The sequence below is a fragment of the Babylonia areolata genome, chromosome 26, assembly GCF_041734735.1.
Source record: "Babylonia areolata isolate BAREFJ2019XMU chromosome 26, ASM4173473v1, whole genome shotgun sequence".
NCBI lineage: Eukaryota > Metazoa > Mollusca > Gastropoda > Neogastropoda > Buccinidae > Babylonia > Babylonia areolata.
In genome coordinates this window covers 14,786,302-14,801,301 of record NC_134901.1, presented here as the reverse complement: position 1 = coordinate 14,801,301, position 15,000 = coordinate 14,786,302, and the positions used below count along the sequence as shown (strand labels likewise).

General features: G+C 43.0%; 1 protein-coding gene across 4 annotated transcripts in view; it reads right to left on the bottom strand.

Moving 5' to 3' along the window:
• LOC143300644 (short transient receptor potential channel 7-like) overlaps window positions 1-15,000 on the bottom strand; it is a 326,126-nt gene that overhangs the window by 30,548 nt on the left and 280,578 nt on the right. The window lies entirely within an intron of this gene.

Here is a 15,000-nt window from a genome sequence, read left to right as displayed (position 1 = left end):
GCAAATTATTCAGCCCATTTGACAGAGTGTTAAGATACCCGTTGTTACTCCGAGTACAGATTGATTGGATGAACTATCACATTCGGCCGTCAAATATCACACGTGGCCACGTGTGTGTGTGTGTGTGTGTGTGTGTGTGTGTGTGTGTGTGTGTGTGTGCGTGCGTGCGTGCGTGCGTGCGTGCGTGCGTGCGTGCGAACGTGTGTGTGTGTGTACGGGCATAAGTCCAGTATTACTCCCCTTCTCGACTATCAGCCTGGTATCGGGGGAAAGGGGGTGGGAAAGGCGAGGGAAGGATTTTGGAACACGAGTGAAGTGGTTTGGGCCTGTACTAAAAGAACTCCCCGTCAAGCGATTTTCGGCATGTGCCAATCCTTACCCGCCGGGGAGCGATTTCGAAACGGGAAGAGATTCCGGCATGTTACATCGGCATCCATATGACCCTCAACACCTGACGTCAAGCAATGAAAACTTAATGTTTTTGCTGCTTTTTTCATTATCATTATTTTTCTCCGTAAGGATCGAGCGCACTGACAGTGACGTATCATTTATCATCCAAGACTGAAGTCGTATGACGACACTGGATTAATCATTGTGACTGACTTTATTTGTCTCAAGACCCGTTACTTCCGTTGCTAATGCTACGTTCACACTAGGCTGTAACCACGATCTAACCAAATGGTTACATCGCTCTCTAACTCACTGGAACCACGAATTTTTGGTTGCAGTGGGTTCCCATCGGTTAGACGATTTTTCGGGAAGACCCGATTTTTGGTTAGATAGGTGGTTAGATGGCCCCCAAAAATATGACTCGGGAGATAAAACATTTTCGAGGTTACATCGCCCGATCAAGTTATAAACAGTTACAAAGGCATTCACACTAGTCCCCGTCGGTTCCAGTGAGTTAGAGCAGAAAATAGAGGCGGAGCCGAGTTTGAAAAAAACTCCGACGTCAAAACAAAATAGCATGCCTTGCACGCACGCTGCGTGCGGTATGCAAATTGTCTGGCCCGACACATCTAACCGACTGCAAGTGATTGCAACCTTCTTTGCATGGTTGGGGTCTGTTATAGTGAGTTACATCGACGCGTGTTGTAACTTGATCAGTTACAGTGTGAATGTATTTAAGCTGGCTGACTCATTTTTTTCGTTCTTCTTGCTGCGTCTACACGAATCCACGATTCATGATGACAGGTCAAGATGGAATGAAGAAACCCCCCTGAAACAAGGGGGTTTTATACTTTCAAAGGGAGTTACAAGACCCAAGTTCCAACAGGTTGCAGCAGGTCACAGCAGGCTGGTGGAGATGCACAACCTCAAGACCCCCCACCTCATGGAAACCCACGGGAACCACAGAAAACAAAAGTATACCCCAATCTGTAACTTGATCAGTTACAGTGTGAATGTATTTAAGCTGGCTGACTCATTTTTTTCGTTCTTCTTGCTGCGTCTACACGAATCCACGATTCATGATGACAGGTCAAGATGGAATGAAGAAACCCCCCTGAAACAAGGGGGTTTTATACTTTCAAAGGGAGTTACAAGACCCAAGTTCCAACAGGTTGCAGCAGGTCACAGCAGGCTGGTGGAGATGCACAACCTCAAGACCCCCCACCTCATGGAAACCCACGGGAACCACAGAAAACAAAAGTATACCCCAATCTGTACATGACGCCTCAGCCACAGCACCCCTGTAACTTGGCTTGTAACTTGTTCAAGTTAGAACGAAGTTACAACGGTAGTTAGATGCCACCAGTCTAACTTCAGCGCAAAACAAAACCCAGCCAGCGAGCGAGAACTGCTGCTCTCAGTCAAAAAAAGCGCGGGAAAAGGGGCGGAGCCTAATAGTTAAACAGTGGTTAGACGCTTTCCGTTCACACATGCTGTATGAAAAATCTAGAGTTTGTCTCATGGTAGTTACATCCCTCAGTGTAACCATTTGGTTAGGTCGTGGTTACAGCCTAGTGTGAACGTACCCTAACCAACAGCCGCAGATTTACGGGGAAATCCATTTCCTCTAATGACGTCAGAGACTTCTTCACTTCTTGTAATGACTTTTGATACACGCCAAAGTTCACCTTTGAATCCACCATACCACAACATAAATGACAAACCGAAAGGCATTATAGTCCACTGGTCAGTGCTGGACTTCTAATACCCTGGCAGGTGCACGGTTCGAATCCCGACAGCACCCCTTGTGTTAAAGGCGGAGAGTTATTACCTCTCAGATTTTCCAGGTCCGCGCATGTGCACACCTGCTCACTCCTGAACTCTCTTCCTGTCTACACGCACGTGTGGCAGAAAGGTAAGTCAAAAGACCCTGTCCTCCATATATGTGTTCTGGGCTATGAAAACGCGAACATCCTCAAGACGGAGATACACGCTAACAATAATTATCATCTGGTTGAAATGAGTGACGTGTGAGTTGCAGACCACGGACGTTTAGATGGTGGGGTAGTAAGAGCTCAAAATGATCAAGATGGAAGAAAGTGGAGGACGAGGTAGGAAGAAGAAAGAAGAGGACGATGAAGGAGGAAGAAAGACGACGAGGAAGAAAGAAGAGTACTATAAAGGAGGAAGAAAGATGACGAGGAAGAAAGAAGACGATGAAGGAGGAAGAAAGAAGACGATGAAGGAGGAAGAAAGAAGACGATGAAGGAGGAAGACGATGAAAGAGGAAGAAAGAAGACGATGAAAGAGGAAGAAAGAAGACGATGAAAGAGGAAGAAAGAAGACGAGGAAGAAAGAAGACGATGAAGGAGGAAGAAAGAAGACGAGGAAGAAAGAAGACGATGAAAGAGAAAGAAAGAAGACGATGAAGGAGGAAGAAAGAAGACGATGAAGGAGGAAGAAAGAAGACGATGAAGGAGGAAGAAAGAAGACGAAGAAAGAAGAGGACGATAAAGGAGGAAGAAAGACGAGGAAGAAAGAAGACGAGGAAGAAAGAAGAGGACAATAAAAGAGGAAGAAAGAAGACGATGAAGAAAGAAGAGGACAATAAAAGAGGAAGAAAGAAGACGATGAAGGAGGAAGAAAGAAGACGAAAAAGGAGGAAGAAAGAAGACGGGAAGAAAGAAGACGAGGAAGGAAGAAAGAAGATAATGTGGAAGAAGGAAGAGGACAGTAAAGGAGGAAGAGAGAAGACGATAAAGGAGGAAGACGAGGAAGAAAGAAGAGGACAATAAAAGAGGAAGAAAGAAGACGAGGAAGATAGAAGACGAGGAAGATAGAAGACGAGGAAGAAAGAAGACGATGAAGGAGGAAGAAAGAAGAGACAGAGGAGGAGGAGAAACAACAACAACAACAACAACAAAGAGAGCAAAATCTGATAAACGCTGCATTCACGCTGAAAACATTGTTCTTCTGTGGAGGACTAGGTTGCTAGATAGGTGACAGACAAAATTAAACAGACAGACAAACATTAGACAGACAGACAGACAAACATTAGACAGACAGACAAACATTCTGAAAGAATGGAAACAAAAAAAACACGAGTGGAAAGGGAATGACGGTATCAGTATCAGTATCAGTAGCTCAAGGAGGCGTCACTGCGTTCGGTCAAATCCATATACGCTACACCACATCTGCCAAGCAGATGCCTGGCCAGCAGCGTAACCCAACGCGCTTAGTTAGGCCTTGGAGAAAAAATAAAATAAAATAAAAATAAAAATAATATAAATAACAAAAAATTAATAAATAAATAAATAAAATGAATAAATAAAAAATAATAGATAAATGCATAAAAATACTACTACTAATAATAATGATAATATTTATAATGCGCAAAATCTTAATGAAGTGTGCGCGCACATACACACACACACACACACACACACACACACACACACACACACACACACACACAAATGACGGTAACATCTACGAACTGCGAAATGAAATAGAATTGAGGTAAAAGTCAGGTTTGGGTCTTTGTGTTCAAAGTAAAGCTATTTTCTATTGCAGAAGAAAATAAAGAAGAAAAAAAAGAAAAGAAGAAGAGGAAAAAGCGTAGTAGTAGTAGTAGTAGTAGTAATAGTAGCAGTCTTTATCCTCGTCGTCGTTGTAGCAATGGTAGAAGTAGTAATAGCAAAGCAGAACAAGAAGAAAAAGAAAAGAAAATTACAAAGGCTTGTTCTTCTGTCAGGTCCACAAAGGTATGCTTAATTAGGGAGGAAGATAAGAAGAAGAACGAGGCTGAAACGGGGGATGAGGAAGAAGAAGAAGAAGAAGAAAGAAGAAAACAGAAAGAAAAAGAAGAAGAAGAAGAAGAAAGAAGAAGATAAGGAGAGGAAGTAGAAGAAGAGAAGGAGAGGAAGAAGAAGAAGGAGAAGGTAGAAGAAGAAGAAGAAGAAAGAAGAAGAAGAAGAAAGAAGTAGAAAAAGAAGAAGAGAAGGAGGGGAAGGAAGAAGAAGAGAAGGAGAGGAAGAAGAAGGAGAAGAAAGAAGAAGAAGGAAGAAGAAGAAAGAAGAAGTAGAAGAAGAGGAGAGGAAGAAGAAGGAGAAGGAAGAAGAAGGAGAAAGAAGAAGAAGAAGAAGAGAAGAAGAAAAGAAGAAGAAGGAGAAGGAAGAAGAAGAAGAAAGAAGAAGAAGAAGAGAAGAAAAGAAGAAGAAGGAGAAGGAAGAAGAAGAAGAAAGAAGAAGAAGAAGAAAGAAGAAGAAGAAGAGAAGAAAAGAAGAAGAAGAAGAAAGAAGAAGAAGAAGAAGAAGAAGAAGAAGAAGAAGAAAGAAAGAAAGAAAGAAAAGAAAGAAAGAAAGGAGGGCAAAAAAGAACAAAGCAATTAACATTCTCATTTGCATGGATACGCACAAAAGTGGAAGAAAGAAACTAGAAAGAAAGAAAGAAAGACAGAAAGAAAGACAGAAAGAGTGAGTGAGTGAGTGAGTGAGTGATGATGGTATGTTGCTCTTCCATTCTGGACCGATTGCTTCAAGCGAAGTCCACCAAATCACTCACCTTGCTGACAGTGCCTTCCACAAAAGCCATTCTCCGTCACGTTCCTATGTGGGTTCTGCTGGGGTTGTTTCGGGGAGTGTGTGTGTGTGTGTGTGTGTGTGTGTGTGTGTGTGTGTGCCTTTGCGTGTGCCTCTGTATGTGTATTTGAGCACTGGGCGATTCAATACTTCGTTATATAAGAGAGGTGAAATATGCTTTTTGTCTCACCTGATTCTCTCTCTCTCTCTCTCTCTCTCTCTCTCTCTCTCACGCACACACACACCTTGTGCAGGGACGAAAAAGACAGAGAGACAGAGACAGAGATACAGAGAGACTGGCACTGAAAGAGAAAAAACGAGAAAAAAACAAGAACCAAGGGACAAACAGCCAGTCAAAACAGGAGACCAACGCACTAATTGCTATATGTCGCTCCAGTTCTTATCTCCCAACCACAACCACAATACAGTTGGCGGCAACAGATGTAGCAATGAGCCACCTACACTGTAATAACAGTCATTTGTTACGTCACCCCCCACCCCCACCCCCGTCCCTACCCCTCCTCCTCCCTACAGGCTGCGATCACCGTTTCCCCCCACACAGTTAGATATCATGACGTGCATCAGGTATCAGCAAAACTGCTCATGCTCCTGTGTTGGTGACAATCACGGTATTGATTTTAAATACAAAGCTGTTACGGTCTCTTAGGACATCGATCATATCACGGTATTGATTTCAAACACCCAGCTACTGTCTCTGAGGACATCTATTATATCACGGTATTGATTTTAAACACCCAACTACTGTCTCTTAGGACATCTATTATATCACGGTATTCATTTTAAACACCCAGCTATTGTCTCTGAGGACATCTATTATATCACGGTATTGATTTTAAACACCCAGCTACTGTCTCTTAGGACATCTATTATATCACGGTATTCATTTTAAACACCCAGCTATTGTCTCTGAGGACATCTATTATGTCACGGTATTGATTTTTAACACCCAGCTATTGTCTCTGAGGACATCTATTATATCACGGTATTCATTTTAAACACCCTGCTATTTCTGTTAGGACATCTATTATATCACGGTATTCATTTTAAACACCCAGCTACCGTCTCTGAGGACATCTATTATATCACGGTATTCATTTTAAACACCCAGCCACTGTCTCTGAGGACAACATCTGCATGTCACGGACACCCAACGTTTCTCAGACCACCTATTTCGTCAGCCGGTGAAAAACCAGGCACGAGCTGTTTAGAGCTGAAGGAGGTTTGATTGTTGTTGTTGTTGTTGTTTTCTTATCATGATGAAAATCTAAGATCAGAACCGCTGCCGATAATTTATATGGGCTAGCGGTTATCGACAGGTATCATAGATTACCACACTTTTTTATAAAAAAAGAAGAAAAAAAAGACAAAAAAAAAAAGACGCTAAATCAGCGGCTTCTCCTGAGCAGCTCAGCTTACATCACAAAGACAGGTGGTGTTTGTTTATCACACCACACAGCACAAAAAAATCGGTGGCTATGCCAACGGTTGGAACAGAAGGACTGACCGTACATATCAAATAAAATTAATAAGAGGAAAACAGCAAACGCAAACAAACAAAAGTAACCCAAGAACAGCAAGGCAGGCTTCTCTTTCTTTCGTTCGCAGGTTCACGCGCACACGATCACACGAAGAAACGCACGCACGCGCTAGCTCACACACACACTCATACTCTCTCTCTCTCTGTCTCTGTGTGTATGTGTGTGTGTGTGGAGGGGCGAAAAACACAGACAGACAGGGAGCCAGAAATAGAAGGAAAAAAACAGAGTGACAAAGACAGACACAGACAGACAGAGAGAGAGGAGAAACTACAGGGACAAACAGCAAGACTAGCAGGATAATTGCTATATCTAAATATATCGCTCCAGTTCTTCCCTCCCAACCACCACAAAAACCAATACAGTTGGTGGCGACAGATGTGGCGGTGAGCCACCTACAATGTCGTGACAACGGTCATTTGTTTCGTCACCCCTTCCCTACCCACTGCCCCCCCCCCTCCCCCGCCCACCCCGCCCCCCTACATCACGGTGTCAGGTGGGGGAGTCACCCATCCCCCTGCACAGTTATCATGATAATCATACATCTGCTATCAGCACCAATGGTCGTGCTTCTGTGTGGGTGGGTGGCCATAGGCATGTTTTTTTTTGACTCACTTGTGTAAACAAAGTGAGTCTATGTTTTAACCCGGTGTTCGGTTGTCTCTCTCTGTGTGTGTGTGTGTGTGTGTGTGTGTGTGTGTGTGTGTGTCCGTTGTAAACTTTAACATTGACATTTTCTCTGCAAATACTTTGTCAGTTGACACCAAATTTGGCATAAAAATAGGAAAAATTCAGTTCTTTCCAGTCATCTTGTTTAAAACAATATTGCACCTCTGGGATGGGCACAAAAAATATAAAAAAGAAGCCTAATTATATGCAAACTGCATTTACTGTTATATTTATATTTTTTGTATTCTCTAAACTTGGCACTTTGATCTGATATTCTGACACAACAACAAGAGGAGTCATTATTATCATTTTTTGTTCAAACAGGAACTTCTTTTGCTAAGCATGGAATTTTTATTTATTTTGCAAACGGTTTGGTGCAAATAGTAAAAAAGGGAAATTACTCTGTAATTAATGCTAGGGGACTTAAGTTATCACAAGTGAGTCTTGAAGGCCTTGCCTCTCTTGTTTAACATGGGGGTGAATCTTGTTTGTTATATCGCATTGCATTGTTATTTTTTTGCATTACTTGTTGTTGTTTCAATAGATTTCTCTGCTTGAAATTCGGGTTCATCTTCCCAGGTAGACAGTGTCCCCATGTACCACCACCACCACCCACCCCAACACACACACACACACACACACACACACACGCACACACTTTTTTTCACGGTGTACAATTCATACTCTCAAAAATGGGTATTCTAAGGAACTCTGTCATGGACAACCTCGTTGTTGCCGCTGGTGTCCTTTTCGTGTGCTTTGTGACTGCTGAGTACAGGACCTCGGTTTATCGTTTCATCCGAAAATCTAGCACCCTGACTACCACTCAGGGTCTAGTGGAGAGGGGGTGGGAGGGTGCTGGAGGGGGAGGGGGCGAGGGGGGTGGTGGAGGTGAAAATCCCGGTCCGATGCAAGATTCGAACCTGTGGACAGTTGTTTTCTAATGTGGTGCAAACATGTGCACGCAGAAGAAAGAAAGAAAGAAAGAAAGAAAGAAAGACAAATTCCGTTTTATTTCCTTTCATCCCTCCGTCTCGTTTCTTTCAGGGGCTGGATACAGAATACAGAATACTGAATACCTTATTATTCCACATGATGTAGGAAAAGGTATTGTTTGCCCGACTTCAAAAAAAGATTTTTCACGAATTCATTTTGTCAGTGTTACTAGTAGCATTACCTCAGCTTCTGTTAGTCTCTGTGGTGGGGCGCGAGAGTCGTACTGAAAACACCCATGTTGATTATGATATTGATACTTATGTAGCACCTATCTGCGTCAGAGGCCAAGCTCTAAGCGCATTACAAACACGGAGTCATTTGTGCAACAGGCTGCCTTGAAGGGGGTTCAGGCACATAGGTTGACCTGGGAGAGTGGGAAAATCCCCACCCTTAACCCACTAGATGTGGCGGGGATCGAACTCAGGAAGCTCGGGGATGAATCCAGCGTTCCAACAATTTGACCACCGCTTGACATGTCAGCTTTTGGACATTAAAAAAAAAAAAGATCAACGAATCAATAACTCTCAGCTCCTCTCTACCACTAACAACTGTAACCATAACCACCAACACCATCATCCCTTGGCCAGAATGTCACTACCCCGCAACCCCCCCCCCCCCCCCCCCCCCCCCCCCCCCCCCCCTTCTTCCATCTCCCCAAGCGGCAGCATCAGTCACCCACTGAGAGTTACATCACACAAGCGATATTGTTCCTCACCATATATTCTGCGGACTGACCGCTAACAACAATGTCCACTCCATTAAACCGGTACATTACTGACCACTCGTGTTATCCACTAGGCTGCACAGACCGTGGTCAACCACCGCTGACCACCACCCAACGATAGCTGAGAAAATTCGTCTTGAAAAAATCATGACAGGGACCCCCCCCCCCCCCCCGCCCCCCCAAAAAAAATGAAGTGTCCCACTGAACGTAAAACAGTTCTGTACACACACACATTATCACACACACACACACACTCTCGGATGAAATGAGGTACTATCAACCGAAAACTAAAGATAATAATGATCTAAGTCACAAAACGAAAAATAGATTTGTTTTCTATATGTTCCTGCAGCTTCAGCATCATGTACTTGTATGACGACCAGATTCATCCGATGGTTCAGGGCAAAAAAAAATGTGACATCAAAAAAACAGAAAAGAAAAAGAAAACGCGTTCGTCTTTTAACTGCAGCTGAACACTCTTTAAACGGCACACACTTTAATTAACGTCTCATACAGGAACTTCACCATGTCAAACAAGATAGCCTGTTACGAACATCGAATTATTTTCCACTGTACAGCTGCGGTTCCTTCTCGTATTTAGACTTATGTTTCTAACTAATTTTTGTGTGACTGTCTTGTATTATAACTGTTGACTCAGGGCTCTTGAAATCCGACATTTTGAGCAAACTACACGAAATTCAACCACTAAGAACATAATACACAAAAATGTAACAGCTATGAGCGTAACAATCAAGAAATGCAACACGGTGATCATACTATACACGAAATTAACCACTGTGTGCATACTTCACAAGCAATTAGCCTTTATGAGCATGTCACACACAAGAAATTAGCCACTGTGAGCATTCTGTACAGGAAATTAAGACCTGTGAGCATAGGCTCACTACTACAAAAGAAACTTACTACTGTGAGCATAATACACATGAAACCAACCACTCTGAGCATACTGCACAAAACTACAACAACAACAAAACCCAACAACAACTATAAAAACAAGAAAAATGACTATACTATACAAGAAATTTTACCACAAGAAATTTACAACTATGAGCAAACTACACCAGAAATTAACCACTGTGAGCATATTATACAACGGATAAACTACTGTGAGCATACTATACCAGAAATTAATCATTGTGAGCATAGCATACTATTCAAGAAATCAACCAGTGTGAGCATTCTACACAAGAAAATTAACTATTGTGTGCGCTTTATACAAGCAATTAACCACTGCGAGCATACACCATGAGCATAAGGAAGTAACCAATGCGAGCAAAATACACAAGAAATTAACCATCGTTAGCTCACTACACACTGCGAGTATTATGTACAATTAACTAACCTTTATAAACACATTACACAAGAAATCCACCTTTGTGAGTATACTATACTGTAACCGTGGTGAGCATGCTGCATAAGAAACAAATAATCTCAATCGGACCTCAGCAGCACAGAGGTCAAAACCTCAATTAACAGTTGCCTTTTTTTCATTGTTTGCCCTCCGGGTGACCTCTAGCGGGCGGGCAGAGTTAGCTGACGTGATGTGGCCACGTGAGTGACGGACGGCTGACGTCAGCTGTTCACTGCCAGGTGCTCCACAGGGGAACGATTCACACCCCATCTCTTTCTCTCTGTCTGACTGTTGTCTGTCCGTCTGTCTCTTTCGCCTCAGTTGGTGGGAGTGGGAAGCTGAACTCCAGCGTAAACAGTCGACCGGCGCTGTTTTGCGGAGTGTCAGTTTCAAGCGAGCGTCATGGCGTGCGAACTGGTCCATATACGCTAAAAACGCATCTGCTTTAATCTCTTCTCCCCCCCCCCCCCCGGTTCCCCAGCCCTCTCCCCTCCCCACACCCCACCATCGAGCTCAACAGCATTCAGCTCAGTGCACACCCCACCCCTACCCACCACAAAAAAAGGAAGCAGATGTTGGCTGACCAACGCCTAAACCCAAAACCGCTGGTTAGTAGGCCTTGAGACCCAACAAAATACCAATAACTGAGTCTACACCAAGTATTGATTCTCTTGCGCATTGACACGGCCGTCTCTCTACTCCTCAGCCTCAGACATATGTACACAAACAAACTGATTAAAAACAAAAGAAAAAGAACAACAACAAAAACAAACAAACAAACAACAACAACACACACACACACACACACACACACACACATACACACACACACACATACACACATACACACACACACACACACACACACACACACACATAAAAACCTACCACTTGGCTCTGGCTTTCAGAAACCTATGAGACGACGCAGACAGGTTCTGAATCGTAGACGGTCCATTCAAAATGTTACGGTATTAAGTGAATACCGGAATGTTAAAAGCGTTTTGGTTACAGACAAAAATAGAACTTCAAAGCTGTCTTCGCTTGTTTACAAATGTCTCTTCAGTTTGGTTTAGGCCCGTTACAAACGAACGATATTCAAAGCTGTATTCAAAAATTTTACAAATGCAACTGTAATCTATACAATAAAAACACATCAGAACCAATACCCGGAAAGTATTTAATTGTTTCCACGATCGTGGCTCATCGCGCTCTCCGGGCTGTCTTGCATGAAACTGGAGTGAGATATTTTTAGCTGATTCAGCACAGTTTCCATGTTCATCCTGCATGGTCTAAAAAGCAGGCGAAGCGCGGTTTCGATAAAAGATTTTTTTCCCGCAGATTTGGTATTGACAAGTAGACAACGTTACTATGTATATCGATTCCGGGATATTTAAACCAAATCTTGGTCAAGGTTCCTATTTTACAGTGTTACTAGTTATCAGTGTAGTTGTGTTAGTGAAGCATAGAAAATTACAACTAAGTATGCACTGCCTGTAAATAAACAGTGTTTTGAAAGTTTACCCAGAAATGAAAGAATGTGAGATAACAAGCGACACGACAGCACTCCCCCCTTTTTTTCTTTTTTTGACACTATCAGACAAAAATGCTTACCTAAACACTTTAACACCACAGAACCCGATCAAAATCTGTTAAATTCCGCCTGCTGTTTTCTAAAAAAAAAAAAAAAAAAAGAAAAAAAAAGGGTGTTGTTAAAAGTTAAAACATTAATCTCTTCTGTACGTATTCTTTTCATTGAAATTGGCAAGGAAAAGAATGTTTGTCTACTGCAAATGACTTCGTGTATTGTATTTGCTTGACTGCTCGATTTGGGTGTTCTTTTTTGTTTGTTTCAGGTTTGTTCGTTTCTTTTCTTTTCTTTTTTTTTCTTCATCTATCTATTTATTGCTTGTTTGCTTTTACACCAATGTATTGTTAATGTGCAAAAGATGCAGGTATATAACGTTTCAATGCCCCCAAAAGGAATATGAAATACATTCCTGTCTTGCCTTGCCTTGCCTTTGCCTTGCCTTCCCTTGCCTTGCCTTGCCTTGCCTTTCCTTGTCTTGCCAAGCAGTTCAAGGTTCCAGTAGCAATAATCATGTTCCCTCCCGGTCTTGGACAGCGACACAGACGGAACGTGGACGCCCGAAAGATACCCTGGCCACAAGCAAAGAACGAAAACAAAGGGGCCCGGACCACTTACCCTCACCGAGCACACACCCCCACTCCCACCCCCCGCTCGCACCGTCCCCCCATACTGTTACAAAACAGAATGCTAACAGCAGGGGCAGTTAAAAAGGTCAGCGAGCTGCCCTGACTTGCCCACCTGGACTCAAACTCACAACCCTTATCCTTGGCACGTGAGGCACAGAACATCTGCCCGTTTGAATCATTTCGAGGGCGTAGTACATCCCAAGGGTAGAACCAGACCCGTTTGTTGATGTTCATGCAGGCCAACCACCCCGGAATCAGCATCCCCCACTAAACATCTCAGTGACTTCGAATTGCTACAGGAGGGGTTGGGGGCCGTGAGGATCAAAAGGTGCGGAGGAGGAGAAGAAGAAGAAGAAGAAGAAGAAGAAGAAGAAGGAGGAGGAGGAGGAGGAGGAGAAGAAGAAGAAGAAGAAGACGGAGAAGAAGGAGGAGGAGGAGAAGAAGAAGATACAAGACAAGGAGACGAGGAGGAGAAAGATGAGGAAGGACAGAGAGGAAGAGAAGGAGAAGGAATGGTAAAGAAATGAACGCGCTGATCACACACACACACACACACACACACACACACACACACACACACACATGAACAGAGGGTGGAGACAGACAGTGAGAGACACAGGCAGACAGACGGACGGTTATACAGACACAGACTCTCTCTCTCTCTCTCTCTCTCTCACACACACACACACACACACACACACACACACACACACACACACAGATGGACAGACAGACACACACAGAGACAGACAGACACACAGACAGACCGAGCCAGACGGAACATCTGGCGCCATTCATCCACCCCACCAGCTATATGAACAGCAGCGTTCCAAACCCGGGGAGAGATTTTCACAGATGTCAAACATCACTTATATCCTAACCAAAACAAGAGTACCGGACCTTCACCGAAAGAGGAAAAAAAAACCCACAAAGAACAACTGAAAAAAAAGAAAGAAAAAAGAAGTAAAAAAAAAAAAAAAAAAAAAAAAAAAAAAAAAAAGCTGCAATAGCAGACACCCCATTACGCCAGTCTGACACGAATCACTGGTTCGTGAATATCTCTCGCTGCAGGTGGCTCCTCCTGGAAATACTTTGCTAATGCTCTAGCCATTCAACTTGTAAACTGTATTGTATTATATCGTGTTGTATTGTATTGTATTGTATTGCAATGTAAAGCACTGTAATTCACTGTACTGTGCAATATCGTACTGTGTTGTATTGTGTTGTGTTGTATTATATTATATTTTCATTGTATTGTATTGCATTGTATTGCATTGCATTGCATTGTATTGCATTGTATTGCATTGTATTGTATTTGCATTGTATTGTATTGTATTGTATTGCAATGCAAAGCACTGCAGTTCACTGTACTGTACTCTATAGTATCGTATCATACTGTGCTGTATTGTATTGTGTTGTGTTGTGCTTGTATTCTCTTTGTATTGTATTGTGTTGTGTTGTATCGTATTGCATTGTACTGCATTATATTGTATTGTATTGCAATGCAAAGCACTGCAATTCACTGTACTGTACTGTATCGTACCGTACTATGTTGTATTGTATTGTATTGCATTGCGTTGTATTGTATTGCACTGTATTGTATTGTGTTGTATTGTATTGTATTGTAATGCCTTGCATTGTGATGTATTGCACTGTATTAGACTACTTTACTTTCCACTGTTTTTTTCTGCGTGAAATCTGGGCCGCTCTTTTGATGGACAGCGCGTCCCCAACACCGCAGTGCCATCCCTGTCACGTTCTGCCAACAGCTCTTGTTTGTCACGCTATCAAAAGTGCACCCTTTGTACAGAATTTGACTTGGGACATCCCTTTTGTTGCCGTGCATTTTTTTTACATGCGCTAACTGCATGCTGTACCCGTACGGGACCTCGGTTTATCGTCTCCTCCGAAAGACAAGCACCCTAGACCACCACTCATTGTCCAGTGGGAGGCAAGGAGGGATTGGAACGTGAGGGGACATTCGCCTCCAGTCAGTGTGGGCGCACTGCCACTGACACACCGTTCTCAATACAAGGAGAGATTTGTCACACGTGGTAATTTTGTTGTTGTTGTTGTTGTTGTTGTTGTTGTTGTTGTTGTTTTTGTTGTTGTTTTCTTGTATAGTTTAGGTGACAAACAAACCGTTATCGTGGAGGACTCGGGCGCGGTGCAGTTTGGAAATCTGATCCCAATCCCGCCAGTTCCAAACCTCCAATGCCCCTAAGGAACAGTTATCTTCGGTCTTTAATAAGAAGTTCTCATCTCGCTTCTTCTTATTCCCCCTCCTCCTCCAAACATTCTTCGAATGATTTTACTTGGGTGACGAACAAACCATTATCGTGGGGTCGGGGTCGCGATATAGTTTTTGAAATCTGATCCCCCATCCCACCAGTTCCAAAGCCTCCAGTGCCTCTAAAGCACAAACGTCCACAGACGTAAACAACCCCTGAGTGACAGTTTCTTTCGGCCTTTAATGAGAAGTTCTCACCTCGCGTCTTT